This window comes from Megalopta genalis, chromosome 11 (assembly GCF_051020955.1).
Source record: "Megalopta genalis isolate 19385.01 chromosome 11, iyMegGena1_principal, whole genome shotgun sequence".
Classification (NCBI taxonomy): Eukaryota; Metazoa; Arthropoda; class Insecta; order Hymenoptera; family Halictidae; genus Megalopta; species Megalopta genalis.
In genome coordinates, this window is record NC_135023.1 from 2,054,005 (window position 1) to 2,079,953 (window position 25,949).

The 25,949-nt window shown below is 44.2% G+C and overlaps 1 long non-coding RNA gene across 1 annotated transcript in view; it reads left to right on the forward strand.

Annotated features, from left to right (window-relative positions):
* The first annotated feature begins 11,772 nt into the window (after nt 1-11,772).
* Nucleotides 11,773-25,949, forward strand: part of LOC143260264 (uncharacterized) — a 35,514-nt gene continuing 21,337 nt past the window's right edge. The window contains exons 1-2 of the long non-coding RNA XR_013034398.1: nt 11,773-14,580; nt 14,648-14,991. This is a non-coding gene — a long non-coding RNA (uncharacterized LOC143260264). The remainder of the gene's footprint in view (nt 14,581-14,647; nt 14,992-25,949) is intronic.

Below are 25,949 nucleotides of genomic sequence, written 5' to 3' on the forward strand. Positions count from 1 at the left end.
GCAGAGCAGAGAAGAGCAGTGCAGAGCGGAGAAGAGAAGAGCAGAGCAGAGAAGAGCAGAGCAGAGCAGTGCAGATCACAGAAGAGAAGAGCAGAGAAGAGCAGAGCAGAGCAGTGCAGAGCAGGGAAGAGCAGGGTAGAGCACAGCAGAGGAGTGCAGAGAAGAAAAGAGCGGGGAAGAGCAGAACAGAGAAGAGCAGAGCAGAGCAGTGAAGAGCAGAGAAAAGCAGATCAGACGAGCGCAGGGCAGAGAAAAGCAGAGCAGAGAAGAGCAGAGCAGAGAAGAGCAGAGCAGAGAAGCGAAGAGCAGACCAGAACAGAGCAGACCACTGAAGAGCAGAGAAGAGAAGAGCAGGGCAGAGCAGTGCAGAGCAGAGAAGAGCAGAAGAGAGCAGAGCAGGGCAGAGAAGAGAAGAGCAGAGCAGGGAAGGTCAGAGAAGAGCAGGGAAGAGCAGAGCATAGGAGTGCAGAGCAGAGAAGAACAGAGAAGAGCAGAGCAGAGAAGAGCAGAGCAGAGAAGAGCAGAGCAGAGCAGAGAAGTGCAGAGCAGAGAAGAGCAGAGAAGAGCAGAGCAGAGCAGAGAAGAGCAGAGAAGAGCAGAGAAGAGCAGATTAAAGCAGAGCAGAGCAGCGCAGGGCAGAGAAGAGCAGAGCAGAGAAGAACAGAGAAGAGCACAGCAGAGCATAGAAGAGCAGAAAAGAGCACAGCAGTGGAGTGCAGAGCAGTGAAGAGCGGAGAAGAGCATAGAAAAGCAGAGCATAGAAGAGCAGAGAAGAGCAGAGCAGAGAAGAGCACAGCTGAGCCGAGAAGAGCATAGAAGTGCAGAGAACAGCAGAGAACAGCAGAGAAGAGCAGAGAACAGCAGAGAAGAGCAGAGCACAGCACAGCAGAGAAGTGCAGAGAAGAGCAGACCAGAACAGAGCAGAGCAGTGCAGAGAAGAGCACAGCAGAGCAGAGCAGAGCATAGCAGAGCAGAGCAGAGCAGAGAAGCGCAGAGCAGTGCAGAGTGGCAGAGAAGAGAAGAGGAGAGCAGAGAAGAGCAGAGCAGAGCAGAGAAGAGCACAGCAGAGCAGTGAAGAGCAGAGAAGGGCAGAGCAGAGCAGAGAAGAGCAGAATAGAGCAGAGCAGAGAAGAGCAAAGAAGAGCAGAGCAGAGCAGAGAAGAGCAGAGCAGAGCAGAGAAGAGCAGAACAGAGCAGAGCAGGGCAGAGAAGAGAAGAGCAGAGCAGGGAAGTTCAGAAAAGTGCAGAGAAGAGCAGAACATAGGAGTGCAGAGCAGAGAAGAACAGAGAAGAGCAGAGCAGAGAAGAGCAGACCAGAGCAGAGCAGAGCAGAGAAGTGCAGAGCAGAGAAGAGCAGTGCAGATCAGAGCAGAGCAGAGAAGAGCAGAGAAGAGCAGAGCAGAGCAGAGCAGTGCAGGGCAGAGAAGAGCAGAGAAGGGCAGGGCAGAGCAGAGCAGAGAAGAGCAGGGAAAAGCAGTTCAGAGGAGCGCAGGGCAGAGAAGACCAGTGCAGAGAAGAGCAGAGCAGTGCAGAGAAGAGCAGACCACTGAAGAGCAGAGAAGAGAAGAGCAGAGCAGAGCAGTGCAGAGCAGAGCAGAGAAGAGCAGAGAAGTGCAGAGCAGAGCAGCGAAGAGCAGCGAAGAGCAGAACAGAGCAGGGCAGAGAAGAGAAGAGCAGAGCAGGGAAGGTCAGAGAAGAGCAGAGAAGAGCAGAGCAGAGGAGTGCAGAGCAGTGAAGAGCAGAGTACAGCAGAACAGAGCAGAGAAGAGCCGACCAGAGCAGAGCAGAGGACTCTAGAGCAGTGCAGAGAATAGAAGAGCAGAGCAGTGCAGAGAAGAGCAGCGAAAAGCAGAGCAGGTCAGAGCAGAGCAGAGCAGAGAAGGGCCGAGCAGAGCAGAGAAGAGCAGAGCAGAAAAGGGCAGAGCAGAGCAGAGCAGAGAAGAGCAGAGCAGAGTAGAGCAGAGAAGAGCTGAGCAGAGCAGAGAAGAGAAGAGCAGAGCAAAGAAGAACAGAGCAGAGCAGAGAAGAGCTGAGCAGAGCAAAGAAGAACAGAGCAGAGCAGAGAAGAGCAGACCACTGAAGAGCAGATAAGAGAAGAGCAGACCAGAGAAGGGCAAGGAAGAGCAGAGGTGCAGAACAGAGGAGTGCAGAGAAGAAAAGAGCGGAGTAGAGCAGAGCAGAGCAGAGAAGAGAAGAGCAGAGCAGAGAAGAGTATAGAAGTGCACAGAGGAGCAGAGAAGAGCAGAAAAGAGCACAGAAGAGCACAGAAGAGCAGAGAAGAGCAGAGAAGAGCAGAGAAGAGCAGAGAAGAGCAGAGAAGAGTAGGGAAGTGCTGAGACTTAGGCTAAATCCGCTGTAGCTGCTAAATTTGACGCTTTGTCTTATGTATCGACTGAAATTGAAACTAAATCGTACGCTTAGTCTAAAATTGAAGCTAACTCATATGTTTCGGCTGACCTTGTAGCTATATTATAGTATCGGCTGAATCTAGAGCTAAATCACCTGTATCTCCTAAATTTGAAGCTTTATCGTATGTTTAGGCTCAATCTGAAGACAAATCGCACGTATAGTATGAATTGGAAGCTAAATTGTATGTTTCTGCTGAATTTGAAGCTCTATCATTAGTATCGGCTGAATCTGAAGCTAAATCAGCAGCATGTGCTAAATTTGAATCTTAATCGTATGTTTCGGCAGAATTTGAGGACGAATCGTTCATTTAGTCTCAAATTAAAGCTATCTCATATGTTTCGGACGACCTTGAAGCAATATCTTGAGTATCGGCTGAATCTGAAGCTAAAACAACTATATCTGCAAAATTCGAAGCATAACCGTATGTTTAGGCAGAATGTGAGGACTACTCGTAAGTTTAGTCTTAAATTGAAGCTAACTCATATGTGTCGGATGATCTTCAAGCTATATCATGAGTTTCAGCTGAGACTGAGGCTAAATCAAATGTATCTTCTAAATTTGAAGCTTAATCGTATGTTTCGGCAGAATTTGAAGACAAATCGTACGTATAGTCTTAATCTGAAGCTAAAACTGTTTTAAACGAAAATCCGGAACAAAGCAACCAACGTAATGCATCTTAAAACATCGTAAATCATCATTGCGACCCAAAAAACACGCAACGTAATGTGATCGTAATGTAAAACAATATTAAAAACGTAAAAACAATGTATAATAACGTAAAAGAAACGTAATACTGTATTGAAGTACAACGTGAAAAAAAGCAAAACAACGGAAATCATCAACGCGAAACAAGGAAGAACACCGTAAAAACAAGTAAAACATAGTAAAAACAAGTAAAACATAGTAAAAACAAAGTAAAACAACGTTAAATAACGTAAATGATCAATGCGAACCAAAAAACTCACAACGTAATGTGAACGTAATGTAGAACAATATAGCAAAAACGTAAAAACAAAGTATAGTAACTTAAAACAACGGAATACCATTTTAAAAAACCACGTGAAATAAAGTACAGCAACGTAAAACAACTTAAATCTTCAATGCGAAGCAAAGAAATCAACGTAACACAACGTAAAGCATCGTAAAACAATATAAACCAGCGTAAAAGCAATGTATAGCAACGTAAAACAACGTAATACTGTCCCAAACAACAATGCGGAACAATGCAAAGAACATGAAGCATCGTAAAACAACGTAAATCATCAATGCGCCATCACCATTAAGCTGTTTTACGATGCTTTGCGTTCATTGCATTGTTCCGCATTGTTGTTTAGAACAGTTTTACGTTGTTTTACGTTATTACACATTGTTTTTACGTTTTTTTATATTGTTTTACATTACGTTCACATTACGTCGTGTATTATTTGAATCGCATTGATGATTTACGTCTTTTAACGTTGTTTTTTTTGTTTTTAGATTGTTTTACGTTGTCTTACGTTGTTAATCTTTGCTTCGCATTGACGATTTTCGTTGTTTTACTTTGTTTGGCGTTGTTGTTTATAACAGTATAATATCGTTTTACGCTGTTGTATATTGTTTTATATTGTTTTACATTGTTCTACGTTGTATTACGATGTTTTAGGCGATGTACTTTGTTTCACGTGGTTTTTTAAAATAGTATTACGTTGTTTTCCGTTGTTATACATTGCGTTTACGTATTTTATATTGCTTTGCATTGCTTTACTTGCTCTACGCTGTGTTACGTAGTTTTATGTTGTCTCGCATTGATGATTTACGTTGTTTTACGGTGATTTACGTTCTTTGCATTGTCCCGCTTTGTTGTTTAAAATAGTATCACGTGGCTTTCCGTTGTTATACATTGTTTTTACGTTGTTTTATATTGTTTTAAATTGCTTGACGTTGTGTTACGTTGTTTTACTTTTTCTCGCATTGATATGTTACGTTGTTTTACGATGCTTTACGTCCTTTGCATTGTCCCGCGTTGTTGTTTAAAACAGTATTACGTTGTTTTACGTTGATATACATTGTTTTTACGTTGTTTAATATTGTTTTGCAGTGATTTACATTGTGCTACGTTGTGTTCAGCCGATGCTCAAGATATAGCTTCGAGGTCATCCGAAACATATGAGTTAGCTTCAATTTAAGACTAAACGTACGATTTGGTTTCAATATCTGCCGAAATATTCGATTAAGATTCAAACTTAGCAGATACTGCAGATTTAGCTCTAGATTCTGCCGGTACTTATGAAATAGCTTCAAGGTCAGCCGAAACGTTTGAGTTAGCTTCAATTTTGGACTTAACGTATTATTTGGCTTCAATATCTGCCGAAACATAGGATTAAACTTCCAATTTAGCAGATGCAGCTGATTTAGCTTCAGATTCAGCCGGTACTTATCATATAGCTTCAAGCTCAGCCGCAACATATGAGTTAGCTTCAATTTAAGACTAAACGTACGATTTGTCTTCGGATTCTGCCGAAACATACGATTAATCTTCAAATTTAGAAGATACATTTGATTTAGCTTCAGATTCAGCCGATACTTATGAAACAGCTTCAAGGTCAGCCGAAACATATGAGTTAGCTTCAAATTTAGCAGACACAGCTGATTCGGCCTCAGACTCAGTCGATACTGATGATATAGCTTCAAGGTCACACGAAGCATATGAGTTAGTTTCAATTCTGGACTTAACGTACTATTTGGCTTCTATATCTACCGAAACATACGATTAAGCTTCTAATTTAGCAGATGCAGCTTATTTTGCTTCAGATTCAGCCGATACTTATTATACAGCTTCAAGCTCTGCCGAAATAAATGAGTTTGCCTCAGTTTTGGACTATACATACTATTTGGCATCAATATCTGCCGAAACATTCGGTTAAGCGTCCAATTTAGCAGATGCAGCTTATTTAGATTCACATTCAGCCGATACTCATGATATAGCATCAGGGTCATCCGAAACATATGAGTTAACTTCAATTTAAGACACAACGTACGAATTGTCTTCAAATTCTGCCGAAGCATACGATTATGCTTCAAATTTTGCAGATAAAGCTGTTTTAGTTTCAGATTCAGCCGATACTTACGATGTAGCTTCAAGGTCTGCCGAAACAAATGATTTAGATTCAAATAAATACGATATAAATAATTTAGCTACAAATGCATGCGAAACAAATGACTTAGCTTCTAATCTGTGCGAAAAACATGATTTATATTCAAATTCATGCGGAGTAGAAGGTTTAGCTTCAAATCCATACGAAACATATGATTTAGCTTTAAATTCATGCGAAACGCATGGATTAGCTTCAAATCCATGCGAAACACATGATTCAGCTTCATTTCAATGCGAAGTAGCAAGTTAGCTTCAAATCCATCCAAAACAAACGATTTAGATTCAAATAATTGCGATATAAATGAATTAGCTTCAAATGCATGCAGTACAAACGAGGTAGCTTCACGTCCATGAGAAACGCCTGATTTAGCTTCAAATCAATGCGAAACACATAATGCAACTTTAAATTCATGCGGAACACATGATTTTGCTACAAATTCATGCGACACACATGATTTAGGTCTAAATTATTGCGAAACACATGATTAAGCTCCAAATTCATACGGAACACATGAATTAGGTTTAAATTAACGCGAAACACATGATTTAGCTTCACATTCATGCGAAACACATAGATTAGCTCCAAATTCATGCGAAAGATGGTGATTTAGCTTCAAATTCAGGCGAAGTAGAAGGTTTAGTTTCAAATCCAGGCGAAACAAATAATTTAGCTTCAAATAATTACGATATATATTATTTAGCTTCAAATGCATGCGAAACAAAGGAGTTAGCTTCAAATCCATGCGAAATACATGATTTAGCTTCAAACCAATGCGAAGTCGAAGGTTTAGCTCCAAATCCATGCGAAACACATGATTTAGATTTAAATACTTGCGAAAGAAATGATTTAGCTTCAAATACTTGCGATGTATATGATATAGCTTCAACTGCATGCGAATCAAACGAGTCAGCTTCACATCCATGCGAAACACATCATTTAGTTTTGAATAAATGCGGAGTAGAAGGTTTAGCTTAAAATCCATGTGAAACACATGATTTAGTTTCAAATACTTGCGATATAAATGATATAGCTTCAAATGCATGCGAAACAAACGAGTTAGCTTCAAATCCATGCGATACACATGATTCAGCTTCAAATCAATACGAAGTAGAAGGTGTAGTTTCAAGTCCATGCGAAGCATATGATTTAGCTTGAAATACTTGAGATATAAATGATATAGCTTCAACTGCATGCGAAACAAACGAGTCAGCTTCAAATCCATGCGAAACACATGATTTAGCTTCAGATACTTGCGAAAAAAATGATTTAACATCAAATACTTGCGATATATATGATAAAGCTTCAACTTGATTCGAAACAAATGAGTCAGCTTCAAATCCATGCGAAACACATGATTTAGCTTCAAACATTTGCGATACAAATGATATAGCTTCAAATGCATGCGAAACAAACGAGTTAGCTTCAAGTCCATACGAAACACATGATTTTGCTTCAAATCAATGTGAAGTAGAAGGTTTAGCTTAAAGTCCATGCGAAACACATGATTTAGCTTCAAATACTTGCGATATAAATGTTTTAGATTCACGTGCATGCGAAACAATCGAGTTCCCTTCAAATCCATGCGAAACACATGACTTAGATTCAAATTAATGCGAAGTAGAAGGTTTTGCTTGAAATCTATGCGAAACAAATGATTTAGCTTCAAATACTTACGAAACAAATGATTTAACTTCAAATACTTGCGATCTAAATGATGTGCTTCAAATACATGCGAAACAAACGAGTCAGCTTCAAATCCATGCGAAACACATGATTTAGTTTTGAATCAATGCGGAGTAGAAGGTTTATATTGAAATGCATGCAAAACTAACGAGTCAGCTTCAAATCCATGCGAAACACATGATTTAGTTTCGAATCAATGCAGAGTAGAAGGTTTAGCTTCAAATGCATGCGAAACAAATGACTTAGCTTCTAGTAATTGAGATGTAAATGATCTAGCTTCAAATGAATGCGAAACAAACGAGTTAGCTTCATGCCCGAAACGAATGATTTAGCTTAAAGTAATTGAGATATAAATCATCTAGCTTCAAATGCATGCGAAACATACGAGTTTGCTTCAAATCCATTCGAAACAAATGATTTATCTTCAAGTAATGGAGATATAAATGATCTAGTATCAAATGCATGCGAAACAATCGTGTTGGCTTCACATCCATGCGAAACAAATGATTTAGCTTAAAGTAATTCAGATATAAATCATCTAGATTCAAATACATGCGAAACAAACGAATTAGCTTCAAATCCATGCGAAACACATGATTTAGCTTCAAATAATTGCGATATAAATGATCTAGATCCAAATGCATGCAAAACAAAGGAGTTAGCTTCAAATCCATGCTGAACAAATGATTTAGCTTCAAGTAATTGAGATATAAATGATCTAGTATCAAATGCATGCGAAACAAACGAGTTAGTTTCAAATCCATGCGAAACAAGTGATTTAGCTTCATATGCATGCGAAACAAACGAGTTATCTTCAAATCCATGCGAAACAAATTATTTAGCTTCAAATACATTCGATATAAATGGTTTAGCTTCAAATGCATGCGAAACGGACAATTCAGTTTCAAATCCATGAGAAACGCTTGATTTAGCTTCAAATCAATGCGAAACACATAATGCAGTTTACATTTATGCTAAACACACGATTTAGCTTCAAATTCATGCGACACATATGATTTAGCTTCATATATTTGCGATATAAATGATTTAGCTTGAACTGAATGCAAAACAAACGAGTCAGCTTCAATTCCATGCGAAACACATGATTTAGCTTCAAATCAATGCGAAGTAGAAGGTTTAGTAAAGGACGTAAAGCTTAGTAAAACAACGTAAATCATCAATGCGAAACAAAGAAAAACAGGGTAATAGAACGCAAAGCAATGTAAAACAATATAAATCGACGTAAAAACAATGTATAACAACGTAGAATAACGTAATACTGTTTTAAACAACAACGCGAAACAAAGGAAAGGGCATAACGCATCGTAAAACAATGTAATTCATCAATGCGAAACAAAGGAAAACAACGTAACAAAACGTAAAGCAATGTAAAACAATATAAAACAACGTAAAAACAATGAATAATAACGTGAAACAACGTCATAATGTTTCAAACAACAACGCTGGACAAAGCAAAGCACGTAAAGCATCGTAAAACAATGTAAATCATCAATGCGCGCGAAAGAAAGTAAAAGAACGTAACACAACGTAAGGCAATGTAAAACAATATAAAACAAGGTAACAACAATGTATAACAACGTAAAACAACGTAATACTATTTTAAAAAACCACGTGAAACAAAGTAGATCAACGTAAAACAACGTAAATCATCAATGCGAGAAATAGGAAAACAACGTAACACAGCGTAAAGCAATGTAAAACAATATAAAGCAACGTAAAAACAATGTACATCAAACTAATACAACGTAATACTTTTTTAAACAACAACGCGGAACAAAGCAAAGAACGTAAAGCATCGTAAAACACCGTAAATCATCAATCCGAAAAAAGTAAAGCAATGTAACACAACGTAAAGCAATATAAAACAATATAAAACAACGTAAAAACAATGTATAACAACGTAAAACATCGTAATACTTTTTTAAGCAACAACGCGGAACAAAGCGAAGAACATTGTTGCGCACGGCACATAAATAATCGCCGGAAGTCGTTAGGAGACGACAACGATTTATTTGTTGGACTCCACAGTCCTCGTTTACAATGTTTGGAGCACGGCTCCGTTCAGAGGTTAAATTTGAAGCACGGCTTCGAACTTAGTATGAAATGAAGCACGACTTCGCACAGACTATAAAAATGAAGCACGGCTTCGTACGGGCGCAAGGGCGCTGAATAAAACTTGTAATGGTATCTGCACTGAAATTGTTGACAATTCCATCCGTTATCGAATTTGCGGCAGTATATATAGACACCTGGCCGATGTTCAAGGAGAAGCATCGTCAGGTGTCGAAGGCCGGGTCATTGCCTCATAAGGCAAAAACGCCGCGTGTTTACAACGGCCGAGGCGAGGGTTTGACGGTCGGGCCAACGCACGTCGATCGGGTTATTGTCTTGCCGCCTCGCCGTTTATTCGACAAAAACGGCGAGACGGCGTACATCGAATGTCGAACGTGCGTTGAAACGCGGTCCGCGATTCGGCCGGAACAAACATAAAGCATCGTAAAGCAACGTAATGCTTGAAACTGATTTGTAATGCTACATAACCGTCGTGAACTTTACTATTTTTTTCCATTTCACTTTTGATAATGCTGTTCACTTCTTCTCTATTAGGTTGATTAACTGCAAATACTAATTTATCCAAAAATGCTTCTTTTATTTCTTTCTGGGAATATTTTCTATCTTTTATTACTGTCTGCATAGCAGACGAAAATTCTAATCGCTTTAAAAGTTCTTCTCTTATTATTTTATCTCGCGCAAATTGTTAAAAACCACGCCCTTGTATATTATCATTTATAAACAAAAAGTCTCTTAATATGATATCACGTTCTTCCATGCTATCAAATTTGGACGGATAAAAGTTTTTAAATCGTCCCCTTTTTAATCTTTTTCCTTTCGCAAGATTCAAGCCTAAATTAGTATACAGGGTGTTCCACAATTATTTTAACAGCCGAAAATGAGGGGTAGCTGAGGTCATTTGAAGTAACTTTTTTCTTTGCGAAAATGCAATCTGCGGCTTTGTTTACGAGTTATTAACGAAAAACACTGGCCAATGAGAGGTGACGGTGCGAGAGAGAGAGAGAGAGTCCACGACATAATCCACAGCACGCGAGACTTTGACAAAAGGTTGGGACGGACTCGAAGTTCGACCCGCGTTCGAAGTATTGAACAAGTCTCGAAGCGAGAACTTTCCGGATTTTTTTTACTACATAATAGTGATATTTTAAAAAAGAACGCTGTTCACCTTTACTTTAGAACGTCTGAATAATATTTACTAATTTTTCAGACCCGAAATAATATGTAGTTTAACCGTGACAGCCGTTTTAATTTTCTGATGTGCATGACACCTCGTGTGTACTATATGAAATTTTTATGCAAGGTGTACAGTGAAGATTAACGAATGAATTGCAAAGCTGATTTAATAATAATTAATCGCGTTAAGGGACGTAAAGATTTGTTTATTAGAGAAATGTGAAAAATATTATTAATAAGAAACTCACCCACTTAGTTGAGGATGTATTTGCTGGCTGAAATTGTGGCTCACGATGTCGAAGGGCACTGACCTCGTATACTGTACAGCTGATCTTTCAGTGCACTGTCACCAAACACTGATCACTTAATTAATCACTGACAATCCGAATCACTTGTGGATATTATGAAAGATCACTGAGACTCATTCGCGGATAATCTTTTATTTTACGCGTTCGTTCGGGAGTCGACGTTTCATTGCCGAAAAATTCAGACCTCGACCATGGGCCCTTGTTGTTCGTCGTTCGGTCGTCCGAGGAAATGACACCCGATACCGTTTTCTTCGAAGCGCAGGGTACCACCATATGAAATAAACAAGATATGCAGAGACGTAAACTGCGACTGACCCGCTGTCACCGACGGTATCCTGCGCTCTTAGAACGTAATTAATGGCCGTGCGAAGAAAATGGTATCGGGTGTCATTTCCTCGGACGGCCGAATGACGAACAACAAGGGCCCACAGTCAAGGCCTGAATTTTTCGGCAGTGAAACGTGGACTTCCGAACGAACGCGTCGAATAAACGATTATACGCGAACGAGTCTCAGTGATCTTTCTTAATATCCACAAGTGATTTGGATTATTAGTGATTAATTAACTGATCAATGTTTGATAACCATATCAGAGGTTCCTCCGACAGTATCCCTCGAATATTGCGGCCACCGACCTGGGATCAGCTGTTAGTTGTACGAGGTCAGTACATACGAGTCAGCAAATGCATTCTCAACTAAATGGGTGAGTTTCTTATTGATAATATTTTTCATATTTCTCTAATAAACTAATCCTTTACGTCCCTTAACGCGGTTATTTATTATTAAATCAGCTTTGCAAATCATTCGTTAATCTTCACTGTACATCTTGCATAAAAATTTCATATGGTACACACGAGGTGTCATGCACACCAGAAAATTAAAACGGCTGTCACGGTTAAACTACGTATAATTTCGAGTCTGAAAAATTAGTAAATATTCTTCAGACCTTCTAAAGTAGAGATGAACAGCGTTTTTCTTAAAAATATCACTTTTACGTAATAAAAAAAATCCGGGAAGTTCACGCTTCGTGACTTGTTCAATACTTCGAACGCGGCTCGAGTCCGTCCCGACCTTCTGTCAAAGCCTCGTGCTGCGGACTCTCTCTCTCTTTCGCACCGTCACCTCTCATTGGCCAGTGTTTTTCGTTAATAACTCGTAAACAAAGCCGCAGATTGCATTTTCGCAAAGGAAAAAGTTACTTCAAATGACCTCAGCTACCCCTCTTTTTCGGCTGTTAAAATAATTGTAGAACACCCTGTAGATAACAAGGTATTCTATATCATTTGATAAATCATCTGTCTTAGAGATTATATGTTTAACAAAACTATTAAGGTAATTATTCATGGAAAAACTTCGATTTTCTTTAGTAAATAATCTAGCATAACTAATATTATTATCTGTATAATATTTGTGATTAATAGACCGTCAATTTGTAGATTAATAGACCTCTTCTCGTAGCAAAGAACAATGTTACTAAACTTATCAATATCAGACTTTTCAAACGCTAACGATAATGAAGGATATTTATGTTTATATATGGACTTCCTTAGTAAGCAGAGAATCGACAAGTCTAATTGATAGATAAGTCCAATCAATTGATGGGGAATACGTTGATAAGCATTACTCAATCCATCCCGTCTAGATCCATCTTGTAAATCATTAAGAAATTCCGAATCCTCATTGCTAGTATCATTTATATCAATGTGCCCACTTTTTGGTACCTTACTATCTTTGTCCGTAACAGTATGTTTACGTTTTCTAGAGCTTGCACCAATTTCACGATTTTCCTTACTTGTACTCCTTGAATGACCACTTTGTATGTGTGAGTTATTTTTAATATCTCGTAGTTGCATAGAAATGTAAGATTTGGAAATATTGTTCGAGTTTGAATCTATATCACATTACCACGAGCTTCCTCTCTAGAAACTTTCATGTTTCTCTTTATATCTTTTTCAATATTACTAAGAAGTGGTACAAAATGGTTCCTGTAATTCATCATATAAATAATATTATCAGCTGGATCCACCTTACCTAATTTTTGCGCCATACTTTTCATATATCAATTTTCCTTCAATTTCAGGACTTCCGCATAGAACATTTTTCAACTTTAGATTTCTTATTTCTGAACCGGAACCCATATTTTCAATATCTTCTGCAGTAAATTCAATGTTTGGAATATATTCACAAAGCTTTCATATTCTCCTTTTAAAGCATTACCCAAACATGAGCCTTCCTTTGACTGATTAACTTGTTGCGCATATTGCTTGCAACTTTCCTGTAAAGGCTTTATACTGAATCCTCTACTACCTGTAATCAGGTCCTCAAAAAAAAAAATAATCTACTTTACCCACAGCAGCTAATACGTAGGCTATAGATTCTGCAATCTCGGTCTTGCAAGCTCCTCTTCTGTCCAACCTTTTGTCCCAACACAAATCATCATATTTGGAAATATTTTTGATTAATTTCTTAAGCTTATCATGCAAAAACTTCATTGTTACAGCAATCAGGTTTGTTTCGTTCTTCTCTTTGAGCATTTGGTAGACTTTCAGTTGCAAACCTACTTCAAAGAGGTTAAAAAGAATTTCAAAGAAATTTCTCAGTGCTCTTTCTCTCTCGCCGTTGGATCTTTATCACCTCCTTTAGTATGTAGTTCTGCTTCAGATAATATTTGTCTGGCAAGCTCCTCTAATCATCGAAAGAGAGAGCAACAGAGGCAGAACAATACAAATAGTTAAAACCTTTCTAAATCTTGATCTAGAAACAGTTCTCACGGTAGTTGTTTTGATTTAAACAAAAGTAACCATATATTCTTAATTTAATGATAAAATATATGAAAGTATATACTAATTAAAGTGATATTATTCGACATAAAATAATGTCTTTAATTATAATGTTTAACCATTTTTTCGCAACGGTTTCCGTCGCACACGACGAATGCATCGCATTTGTAACGAGTCTGGAGACGATTTCTATGCAGTCTTCTTGTCTTATTGAATTTAATATCATGTGGCGTTATTTTATCGCGCTTGCATTTTTACATTGTACGAAATGTTTTAGAGTGAGAGAGCGAGAGAGAGAGGGGTAGATTAGAGAGGGAGCGCTTGCATTTTTACGACGTTGTGGAGAGTGAAGTGCGCGTGCGTGCATGTTAATAAATAGATGAAGCATAACGCGGAGCAAATTAAATCGTTGTCGTACAGTGGAAAGGTGCGTGTTGCTATAGACATATATTTTGCAAAAAGTAAGTTTACGTTTAAGATGCCCGCAATAGATTTTATTGTCGATATGGACGGTTTCTTCGTAGCCAACAAATTTAATTGTAAAGAATTAGCCATCGTAAATGCTCATAGCGCTGAATATGAATTATTTGAATTCGAATTGCGCGTTCGCTACATGGATTTATCCAGAAGCGATCAGAAGTCTGCATGGCATGTCTCGAATTTCGTGCACGGGATTCTATTTAAAAATTTATAGGGGAAAAAGAATTATCAACAAGAGGACATTGGCACTATTATAAAAAATTTCGTTCGAGACTACAAGGATCCCGTCGTCGCGTACAAACATTTAAAAAATATTTTAAATAAAATAGGAGTTCGCAGTTTCAATTTGGAATATCTCGGCTGTCCGAAATTCAATTCATTGATCGCGGAACCGATGAATCAAGAATACCACATACCATGAAGGCTCCATTGCTGGACGCGAACTTCGAAAGAGAAGATTCAATATCATTGTTGTTTGAGCAAAGTTCGTGTATTTTGGATGTGGCTAATGAAATCGAAAGGTAACACATTTTTTTTCTTTTTCTTTCAGTTACAATTATTTTTTATTTTTATCGCGCCTTTTTGTAGAGAGAGAAAGAGAGTGAGAGAGAACATTAGAACGTATGGATTATCGGTGCGAAGAGGACAGGCTTCGCAGCTTTGAAAATTGACCGGTCCCGTTTATTAAGCCGGAGGAGCTCGCGATCGCTGGATTTTATTATCTGAGGGAGGATGATTTCATGGAATGCTTCATGTGAGGCATAGAACTCTATTGGTGGGAAGCCTGGGACAAACCCATGTTGGAGCATCGCTTTTGGTCCAGGAATTGTCCGTACGATCCTCGAACGACGTCGATACCGCCAAGAAGCGTGGACGAGTGTGGCATCCTTCACCAGACGATGGAGGAGAAGACAGAGGCGTGTGCAATAATTGTGAGTTTGAAAATTAATGAAATTAAAAATTTATTTTAAAAAACGCTTGATTATAATATATGTTTAGCGCGCAATGTCCGTTTTGTCCATCAACGATGATGACGACAACGATGAATAAAAAAAATGTAATACAAAGTTTAAAATATTTTTTAATTTGTAAATTTGCTGTGTAAAAGCATACGCATCAATCGAAAATAGGGATACATCTCCGAGTTCAGGTAAAGTCGAATATTGGATAATAAGCACGAATCGAATTGGGTTGAGTTTCTCTTTAAATCGTTTCTCCTTTCGGTTTGTAACGCGAATGTCACGTACCGCGGTTTTTTCATTTGCGGAGCTGTTTTTATCGCCCACGTGTGCTTCGTGGTTGTATGCAGCATCGGATATTTGTACAGTAACCACGAACGGAAACTCATGCTGATCGATCTTTCGCTCTCAAGCATACGCAGCATCGACAACTTGTGTATTCCATCCAAAGTGACGTGCGGCATTCTCCATTGAATTTTATACAAATCCAGGACAGGTTTCGCATTGTCGGACCTGCTTCGTAACGCGTTAGCGTCGTTGCGCTCGCGAATCAAAATCAATCCGTGCCGAGCATTTATTACAACACGTTTGTAATCTTCGCAGAAGTCTAGCAATGTGTTCATATGCCCGCAAAAGTTGAAATGTAGCAAATTCGTAAGCGTTACGGTGAGAGTTTCCCTCCGTTGATCATCGTTTCTGTATATCCAGCCAGCGTTGGACAGCGTGTGACAGCCTACACGCCCCGTTACACCATCATAACAACATCCGGTTGAGGTCCAGCCGACTACGATCCACGTGGAGCGAGATAAGAGCCTGCTCCACGTGGAGCGAGATAAGAGCCTGCTCCACGTGGAGCGAGATAAGAGCCTGTATAAAATCACCGCACATCAAAGACAGACCATTGAGTTGGAATCAGGGTTTTGACCCATACACATCAAATTGCTGTCCGTCGTTACTATTAAAATTTGTACTGTGTTCATTTATTGTATTGTACATTCAGGCGTAACCAGCTTGAATGAAATAAAGTTTTTTATATATCTAAGTGTGAAAATTTACATCACAAGCGCGTTGCTCTTCGTAATGTTCAGACTGATGTAATTCTTCAAGATCGTCGTTGTACCGGGATTTCTGGACCGATCGATTTCCACTCCGTTCAGTTCATAACGTATCTCGTCGAACATAAACGCTACCGCATTGTTCTCTAGAGCCACCGTGTCGTTGGTCGATCCTCCCGGTAGGCTGAGTCTTCCCTCCACGTATAGGAAGCTTTTACACGGAAGAGTGTACAAGTCTTGATGTTGAATGGGTATTCTTATCTCATCACTGTTTCCAAACGTTGTGTTGGCGTACGTATTGTAGATGTGCATGTCGATCGTAGTTATTCGATTGTCGAAGATTGGTGCCTCAGAGATGTTCAGAATGTCGTCGGACATGGCGGTGAAGCGAGTTCGATTACTTGGTAACGATGAATCCCAAAGATCGCAGATATTCCATGTTTCGGTTAGTTTCCTCGTCTTCTTCTTCTACTTATTGTCGAAATGGCGCGCCGTTTTTTATGTTCGACGTATTCGATATCCTATTATTATTATTATGAATTAACATAACGGCTATGTCAAGGTTATGAGACGATTCGACGAACGTCCAGCCGAACCGTGATTTCTTCGTTTCGAAAATCAATCAAACGTGCAGACTGGTCCACGATGCGAACCGTTAAATCTTCCATTGATCGTGTAACGATCAGGAGGTAAATGACTCGTGCCGGTGTTTCCGATATTTTATACTCCGGCGACGTGTTAGGCGCGAATTCGTGTATCGTGTGAATCAGTTTCCCGTTATCGTACGAACCGGTGGTTACGTTGCATTCTATTCGAATAATATTCGTGTTAATGATATTCACGGAAGTGTGCGATACATGCCACGTGTTCGGTGATAGAATGCGATTCCTAGAGAATCCTAGGATTGGACCCACGGTGTCGGGTTTCGTAAAATCTATCTTATATGCGCTTTTAATTTCGCTTTTCATAGTATTGTTGATCGCTCGTAGGATCAGCAGATATTCTACATCGTTGTTATCTTTGGCTGGAGAAGGATACCGCGCGCTTATCTCACGCCTCAAGTAAGCGTTGATCGCCCCCAGTTCGTACGAGCCGTCCGGGATGTTTATCTCCTCACCCTCGTCGCCGAAATAGAATTTATTGTCTCCGATTGTCGAAAAAGAAACTTTAGCCTCGGACAAAAATTAATTTATAGTTTACTTAGGACTGAGATTCGAAAATATCAGATTACGTTTCCGCCGGTTCCGTCAACACGCACCGACGGTGATGTAAACTGTATATCAAAGATACCGCTATACAGGGTGTTCGACGATTATTTTAACAGCCAAAAATGAGGGGTAGCTGAGGTCATTTGAAGTAACTTTTTCCTTTGCGAAAATGCAATCTGGGGCTTTGTTTACGAGTTATTAACGAAAAACACTGGCCAATGAGAGGTGACGATGCGAGGGAGAGGGTCCGCGAGAGAGTCCGCAGCACGAGGCTTTAACAGAAGGTCGGGACGGACTCGAGCCGCGTTCGAAGTATTGAACAAGTCACAAGGCGAGAACTTACCGGATTTTTTTACTACATAACAGTGATATTTTTAAGAAAAACGCTGTTCACCTTTACTTTAGAACGTCTGAAGAATATTTACTAATTTTTCGGACCCGAAATAATATGAAGTTTAACCGTGGCAGCCGTTTTAATTTTCTGGTGTGCATGACACCTCGTGTGTACCACTCAACTGGCTCTGCAAAAGAAATTACTGAGTATAAAATTGCAAAGTGATACCCCATTGATGAGACACTTCACGACATTTGATGGCCTAATCACTGAATTGAAAGCAGCTGGAGGAAAATTAGAAGAGATAGATGTAATTTCTCATTTGTTATTAACACTTCCATCATCTTATGATGGAATGATAACAGCTATTGAAACTTTAGCTGAAGACAACTTAAGTATTGCATTCGTAAAAACCAGGCTATTGGATCATGAGGTGAAGTTGTTAAATGAGAATGCCGATTCAAGTATAAAGATTCTTCGGGCAATTAAACAAAATAATAATAAAAGGAGATTCACTAATCAAGACTTTCCTATAAAAACAAAAAACGTGGAAATTTTTAAATACGAAATAAAACGTCTACGAACATGAAGACAAAATGTTACCAGTGTGGAAGAAAAGGACATATAAAGAAGGATTGTTACTACCACAAGAGAACCATGGACTATAAAAATAGCGAAAACAGGAGAACATTACAAACAGTGCAGTGTGTGCAGCAAAATACAAATGCTGCAAATACAGATGGATTTGCATTCATGGCAGGATATGTGGAATGCACTGAAGATAGAAGAGAACGGGTTTAATTTTTATTGGATTCAGGAGCGTCCGACCATATTATCAATAGGGTAGACTTAGCAAAACGAGGAGCTGAAGACACCGATCAGGATATCAGTGACAAAATCTGGAAAATACATCATGGCAACAAAAAGGGACACACTGGAAGTACTCAGTGACACAGGAGTCGCAGGAGAATTGAAGGACGTCCTATATTCGCCGGAAGTACCATATAACTTGCTCTCTGTATCAAAGATGCAAAGTATGGGTAATACGATTGTATTTGATAAACAAGGTGTACAGATTTTTAAATCCGGTAAGGCGATCATCAGGGGTAAGTCCTCGAACAATCTTGTTACAATAGATTTTAAAATAAAGCATGAACAAGTAAACTCAGTCCAAATGTACAGTATTATCAAAGGTAATTTTGAACTATGGCATGAACGCTTGGGACATATTGAAAAAAGTAAATTCTTAGAGTTAAGAAATAAAGGAATGATTAGCGATGTCGAATTGGTAAATAAAATAATACCAAATAATAACTTATGCGAAGCTTGCGTTAATGGAAAACAAGCACGATTGCCGTTTAAAAAGGAAAAAGATAAAGATCATGTAAAAAGACCTTTGTTTATAGTACATACGGACGTGTGCGGTCCAATCACTACTTCCACAAATAAAATATTTAAGAATATTTGATTCTACACTATATGTGCATGATAAAACTAGTAAAACCAAATGTAACGAAAAGACATGGAAAGGAATACTAGCAGGCTATGAAACAAACGGGTATAGAGTGTGGGACGTGAAAAGGAAAAGTATTTCGTTGTCAGGGATACAATATTTGACGAAGTTAATTTCCTAAAGTCAAGGCCGGTAGCAAATGTTAAAGAGATTAGTTGTGAAAAATCTCAAAATAAAATTGAAATTTCTAACGTAATGTCAAACTCAATAAAGGAATTAAAGAAATCTGATAATGGCAAACCAGATAGTTTAAGTTCGGAAAATATCGGAAATAAAACTGATGTTTCTGACGTAAAGTCAAAATCAGTGGGTGATCATAGTAAGTCTGTTGATGGAAAAACAGATAAACTAGAGAGTATAAATTCAAACAGAATCAATGAAAAATTCCATAATGATAATATTGAAATAACAGTAGATAGGTCTTCTTCTCAGTATAGTACAAATACAGATAGTACAAATAGCAGTAAAAGAATGTTATCAGAACCAAGAAGGAGTGATAGGATTAAAAGGAAACCGCACATTTCATATGATGAAGAGGACATGCCGATTGATTATATGATGTGTGCACAATCGGTAGTTTGTGAAACTCCTGCATCGTATCAGGAAACAAATAACAGAAATGATAGGGAACAATGGGAACAAGCTATTAGAGAAGAAATTAATTCTCTTATGGTGAATAAAACTTGGACATTAGTACCAAGTCCTAGCAATAGAAATATAATAAATTGTAAATGGGTATTTACGATAAAAGATGATGAATTTGTAAACCCATTAAGATATAAAGCTCGGCTGGTTGCAAAAGCGTTTAGCCAAAAGTATTTAGTAGATTATAATGAAACCTTTGCTCCGATTGCAAGGATTTCAAGTTTCAGATTTATAATTGCTTATGCTAATCAATTTAATTTATTAATCCATCATATGGATGTAGAAACCGCATTTTTAAACGGTATATTAAAGGAGGAAATTTATATGAGAGTACCTGAGGGAATTGAAAACAAACAGAATCAAGTTTGTAAATTAAATAAAGCTTTGTATGGATTAAAACAAGCAGCAAGATGCTGGTTTGAAGAATTCGAAAAGGCTCTTAAAAAGATTTTCAGAATTCCCCAGTTGACCGTTGTACTTACATTTTAGATAAAGGAGATATTTCAAAAAATATCTATGTAGTTTTGTATGTCGATCATTTGGTAGTTGCGACAGCTAATATCGTAAAGATGAATAATTTCAAAGACTACTTAATGAACAGGTAATGAACAGTTTCATTAGAATTGAAAGGAGTGGAGAAAATATAACTCTAGACCAAAGTACTTATATTAGAAAAGTATTGAAGAAATTTAATATGGATAATTGTAAACCCATAAATACTCCACTTGAAAGTAAGCTTAATTATGAAGCCCTTTTTTTTTTTTTTTTTTTTTGTTTAACGTGGGGGAAATCTGCTGGTCGGGGGTAGTGCGGGTAGTGCGGGGTTCGACCCGCTAAAACCCACACGGCGGCCTAGGGCGCTGGCGAGTAGCGGGGGAGCCACGGGAACTCTCAAAGAACACAACCGCGGCTCCCCCTCGCCTGGCCGGCCACCAGGATGGAATGGCGGTGGCCGGCCGCGTCCCGGGGGGGAGATTATCCACCCCCCATGAATCATCTTGATTCGGCGGTGCGGGGGACCGCACCCCACACTGCCTCGTCACTCCCAATATGGGGAGGACATCTTCAGTTGGCAGGCGGCGGGCAATTAAACCAGTAATCTGGTACACCCGCCGCCCGCCTATTCTCATCTGCTCGGGGTGGGGGGCTCTAGGTGTGGGCGCACACGCCGCACCCCCCGCTCACGGCGACCCCGCTCGGCAGCCTCCTTCTGCAGCATCACCTCTTCGCAGAAGGCGATGGCTGCCGCCCATTTTCTCGGGCTCTCCAGCATGGCCCCAACTAAGCTGGAGAGAGCGAGGTCGCGACCAACTTCCCGTCTTAGGACTCGGCGCAGCACTGAAAAGGCGGGGCATACCTCCAGTGTATGCTGCGCCGAGTCCTCCTCCGCGCCACAGTGGTGGCACACCGTCGTCGCTTCCCGACCGATGCGACACAGGTATACACCGAAGCAGCCATGCCCGGTGAACACCTGCGTCGCACGGTAGGTGAGCCTGCCAAACCGCCTCTCCCGCCACGAGGTGAAGTGTGGCAGGAGAGCCCCAGGGACGCGCTCGCCGGCATGGGAACAAAGCTCCGCATGCCATCTGGCGAGCGCAAGTCCCCGAGCCTGGAGCTCGAAGCACTGGACCGCCTCCTGCTCCGGCGGGTCCCCCCGAGCCCGGCCAGCGATGCATATGCGCCTATAAACATAGGCGCGCATCGCCGCCTGCAGCTCGAAGGGAATTTCTCCCGCCAGAGCAAGCGCCGCCACGGTAGACGTGGTGCGGTAACCTCGTATGAGACGAAGGGCCATTTGTCTCTGAAGCCGGCGCAACAACAAAGTGATGCGCCGGCTTGCCCTCGCGGACGGCGCCCAGATCGGGGCGCCGTACAAGGCCATGGACCGCACCACGCCTAGGTATAGGCGACGCACCATGTTATCCGGTCCCCCGAGATTGGGCAACAGGCGGCCGAGCGAGGCCGCCGCCCTCTCAACCCGGGGGACGAGGCGGCCGAAATGCGCCCCGAATCTCCCGTGGCTGTCGAGGATCAGTCCGAGATACTTGATCTCGGACTTCACCTCGACGAAGGCTCCTCCAACCCAGATCCACGATCCGGCCGGTGGCCGCGACCGAGGCCGTCCAAACCAGACGGCCTCGGCCTTCTCCGGGGCCATCTTCAGCCCCAGATCGTGGATCTTCGCGACGACGGCTGCCACCGCAACCTCTGCTCGTCGGATGGTCCTCTCGAAGGTGTCCCCGACGGTGACCACCAACGTGTCGTCCGCATAGCAGACAAGGGTGGCACCGTCGGGCAGGGAGGCCTTCTCCAGGACTGCGTTATATCCCAGGTCCCACAGGAGTGGTCCTAACACGGACCCCTGTGGGACCCCGCAGTCCACTTCCCTCCGTATCGTCCCGTTCCGGCCCAGGTATTCCACCCACCTGTCCCGCAGGTAGGCCCCGATCACCCGCCTCAGATAGGGAGGCACCTGGTGTTCAACCAGGGCCTCCCTAATGGCGGACCAGGGCAGGGTGTTAAACGCATTGACGATGTCGATCGACACCGCCAAGCAGACCCCGCCCCGTGCCACGGCATTGTCCGAGAGGGACTTTAGACGGTCGATTGCGTCGACCGTCGATCGCCCCTCCCGGAAGCCGAACTGGCAGTCCGCCAGATCGGGGCCGACGCGGGACAGGTGCCTGGCGAGGCGGGCAGCAATGATCTTCTCAAAGATCTTGCCCACCTCGTCCAGGAGGCAAATGGGCCGGTACGCGGAGGGAGAATCCGCAGGCCTCCCATCCTTCCTTAAGAGGACCATCCGACTTCTCCTCCAGAGGTCCGGGAACACCCCGGACCTCAGGAACCCGGAGAAGAGGCTTCTGAGCCTCCCGCCCAGGACGCTCATGGCAAGCAACCAGACCCGGCCGGGGATACCGTCCGGCCCCGGGGCAGTATTCTTGCCCCGAAGCCATTTGACTACCCCGGCCATTTCCTCCGGCGCGACCTCCAGATCCGGGGACCACTCATGTCCCTCTAGCTGAGGGACGGGCCGGGACGCCTCCCCGCTGACGGGGAATAGCGCGTCCACGACCCGTCCGAGCATCCCCGGATCCAGGCTTTCCGTCAGAGGGGGCGCCCAGGGACGTAAACGTCCCATCGCCATTTTGTATGGGCGCCCCCACGGATCTCGGTTCAGAGACCCGAGAAAGTCGCGCCAGGCCTGGCTCTTCGCCTGCCTGATGGCCAGCTGCAGGGCGACCACCTTCTCCCTGTATCGCCCATACAGCTGGATAGCCAGCTCCACGTCGGAACGTCGTCGTCGACGGGCGCGGGCGTACTGGCGTCGCGCGCGGACGCACTCTGTGCGTAAATCCGCTATCGCGCGCGACCACCAGTACACCGCCTTCCTCGGGAAGACCCTGGCCCGGGGCATGGCGACGTCGCAAATCGACGTCATTGCGCCCCGGAACCAATGGGCCTCCCTTGTCCCGTCGACTGGCCCGGCCAGTGTTGCCGGCCAGGCCACGACGTGGGATGCCGCCATCAGAGCGTCCTGGTCGAGGCGCTTCAGCGCCCACCGTGGCTGAGGCGATCCCTCATCAGCGGGGCGACGTCGGGGCGTCGATGGGGCGGCGGAGAGGCCGAGAACAATGTATCTGTGGTCGGACAGCGTCTCGACCTCCTCCGCCACCCTCCACCCCGTAATACGGCGCACGGCCGGGGGCGTTGCCCATGACAGGTCAACGATGGACCCCCCGTTATACCGCACGCACGTATGGACCGAGCCCGTGTTTAGGAGACAGAGCCCGAGTCCCGCCGCCCAATCAAGCACCTCCCGGCCCCTCGGGTCCGTCCTGGGGGAACCCCAAGCTGAAGACTTGGCGTTGAAGTACCCCAGGACCAGCACCGGACGTGGCTGGCAGCGAGAGACGCATCTCCCCACCACGTCCAGATACTGTTCATACTCCTCGAGGGACCACCTCGGAGGTGCGTAGATCGCCACAACCACGGTGCCGCCCCAGTCAACGGCCAGGTATCCCCGGCCGCGCTCGATAACGGAGCACGCCGGGGACCCCGGCCGGCCTGCCCATATTATAACAGCGGAGCCGTCCAAGTCCCCCATCCAATGAGGATGGTCGGGGACCCGGTACGGCTCCGCCGCTACGGCCAACCCGGCACCCCGCTCGGCCAGGAATTGCACAAAAAGGTCTTGTGCCCTGACCGAGCGGTTCAGGTTGGCCTGAATAATAGGGCCAGTAGGCCCCATTACTCCGGCGCCTCAATCTCCATCGCCGCCGCGGGAGCGGTGGCGTCTGGGGTTTTATCAGCCCCAACCGCCCCCGCGGGCGCAACGGCGGCATCCTTGGGTGCCGGATCCTTTGTATTAGTAGCTGCCACGGCGGCTGCCGCCTTGGCCGTCGTGGTTCTCCTACCCCTGCTCCCTCTGCCGCGTCTCGCGCTGGCAGGGCACGCCCGGCTGCCGAGGCGGTGGCCGGCCGGCTTGCCAGCACCCGCGCAAAGCGGGCACTTTGGCTGTTCAGTGCAGCCAGCCACCTTATGGTCCTGACTGCCGCACCCAAAACAGCAGCCGGACCGATCCTCAGCCGCAGTGCACCGCTGCCTCGTGTGGCCTAAGCCAAAGCAGCGGTAGCACTGCAAGGGCCGGGCGCTGAGGGCCTCCACTGTCGCCTGGGTCCAGCCCACTGTCAGTTTGCCGGCGACCGCAACTTTGCGTGCGGCCGCAGCAGGGCACTGGACCCAGAGGGTGCCCAAACCAGAGGGGGAAGACCGGATTTCGCCGGTCTTCACATCCCCCCGGTCGCACCCTCCCACACGGGCGACAGCTGCAGCGACCTCCACCGGCGTGGTCGAGTCGACCAGGCCGCGCACCCTAAGGTCGGCCTTTTTGATTGGGCGCGCGACCTTCACGCCGGTCCCTGCCAGCGCGTCAGCCATCTTAGAGGCCAGGGCAGTGGCCTTGGCTGCGCCATCAGCTCCGGGGACCTCTAAAATTATTGCCCCCGTCACCGCTCTCCTCGGCTTCAGCGAGGCGATGCCAATTTCTGCCAGGTCTATTTTGGACCTGGCAGTGGCCATCGCCTCGGCGTAAGTCATCGCCCCGCCGGCCGGTACCGTTAGAGTAACGGCAGCCGTGCGGGGTGGACGCGGCGGCAGGGGAGCCCTTTTGGGAGCAGCCGGTGCCACCCGCCTCGCCGCCCTCTGGGTCAAAGCAGCCTTGGCAGCTGCCGCAGGTTTATCTGCGGCAGCCGCCCTTTTGGCCTTCCGGCCAACTACCTTTGACCACACCTCAGTTGGAGGTGTGGTGGAGGGCGGCGCAACAGTAGGGGCGGGCTGCATTTGTGTCGCCTTAGCGACCACAGTCCCTCCCCCACTGCCACCCTTTTTCTTTCCCCCCCTCCTGTCCATCGGCAGGGGTGGGGCGGACGGCACGGGTGCCGCCGATCGTGGGCCTCGCACCCGCGGGACCAGCTCCCTTCTGAACGATGCCAATTTGGCATCGATAACGGAGCCGATCTGTGCCAGCAAATCTGCTGGCACAGCCGCGGGTGGGGGCGAGGACCCTCCTCGCCCAGGGGTCTGGGGCCCCCGAGCGCCGATATCCGGCAGCAATCCCTTGCCCCCACCAGGGGGCAGCGGCGGAGCCATCCCGGCAACAGCCGGCCCCGCCTCCACCGCTTGACGGAGTCGGGCGACTTCAGCTCGCAACTCCGCCAACTGCTCCCTTAATTGGGCATTCTCGGCTTCCAACAGCCGGGTGGCGCTGGGAGCCGACCGAACTGCCAGCTCCGCAACGCCCACCCGGCTGCTCAGGGCCGCCGTCCGGAGGGACCGCACCGCACTGGCCTTCAGTCCCGTCGCAGCACTGGAGATTCTGGCCACATCGCCCAGGCACTCCATTACTGCTGCCGCAACGTCACGCGTCGGGCGGCCCCGGAAATCCGCAGCGACCTCAACCTCATCCGGCAGCGGGTCGCTGGATCTCGCAGGCCTCGGCCCCGGGGCAGCCGGGTCGAAAATGCCCGCTATGAGGCTTCTATCAACCTCAGCCTGTCTGCGTTTGGCCTCTTGGAGGCCAACGTATTTCCCGGTCGTCGGTGGCCGGCCCCGTTTCCTCCTGGAGGTGCCCGGGACGCTCTGCGACGAGTGGTGGGAGGAGACGGAGAAGTCCG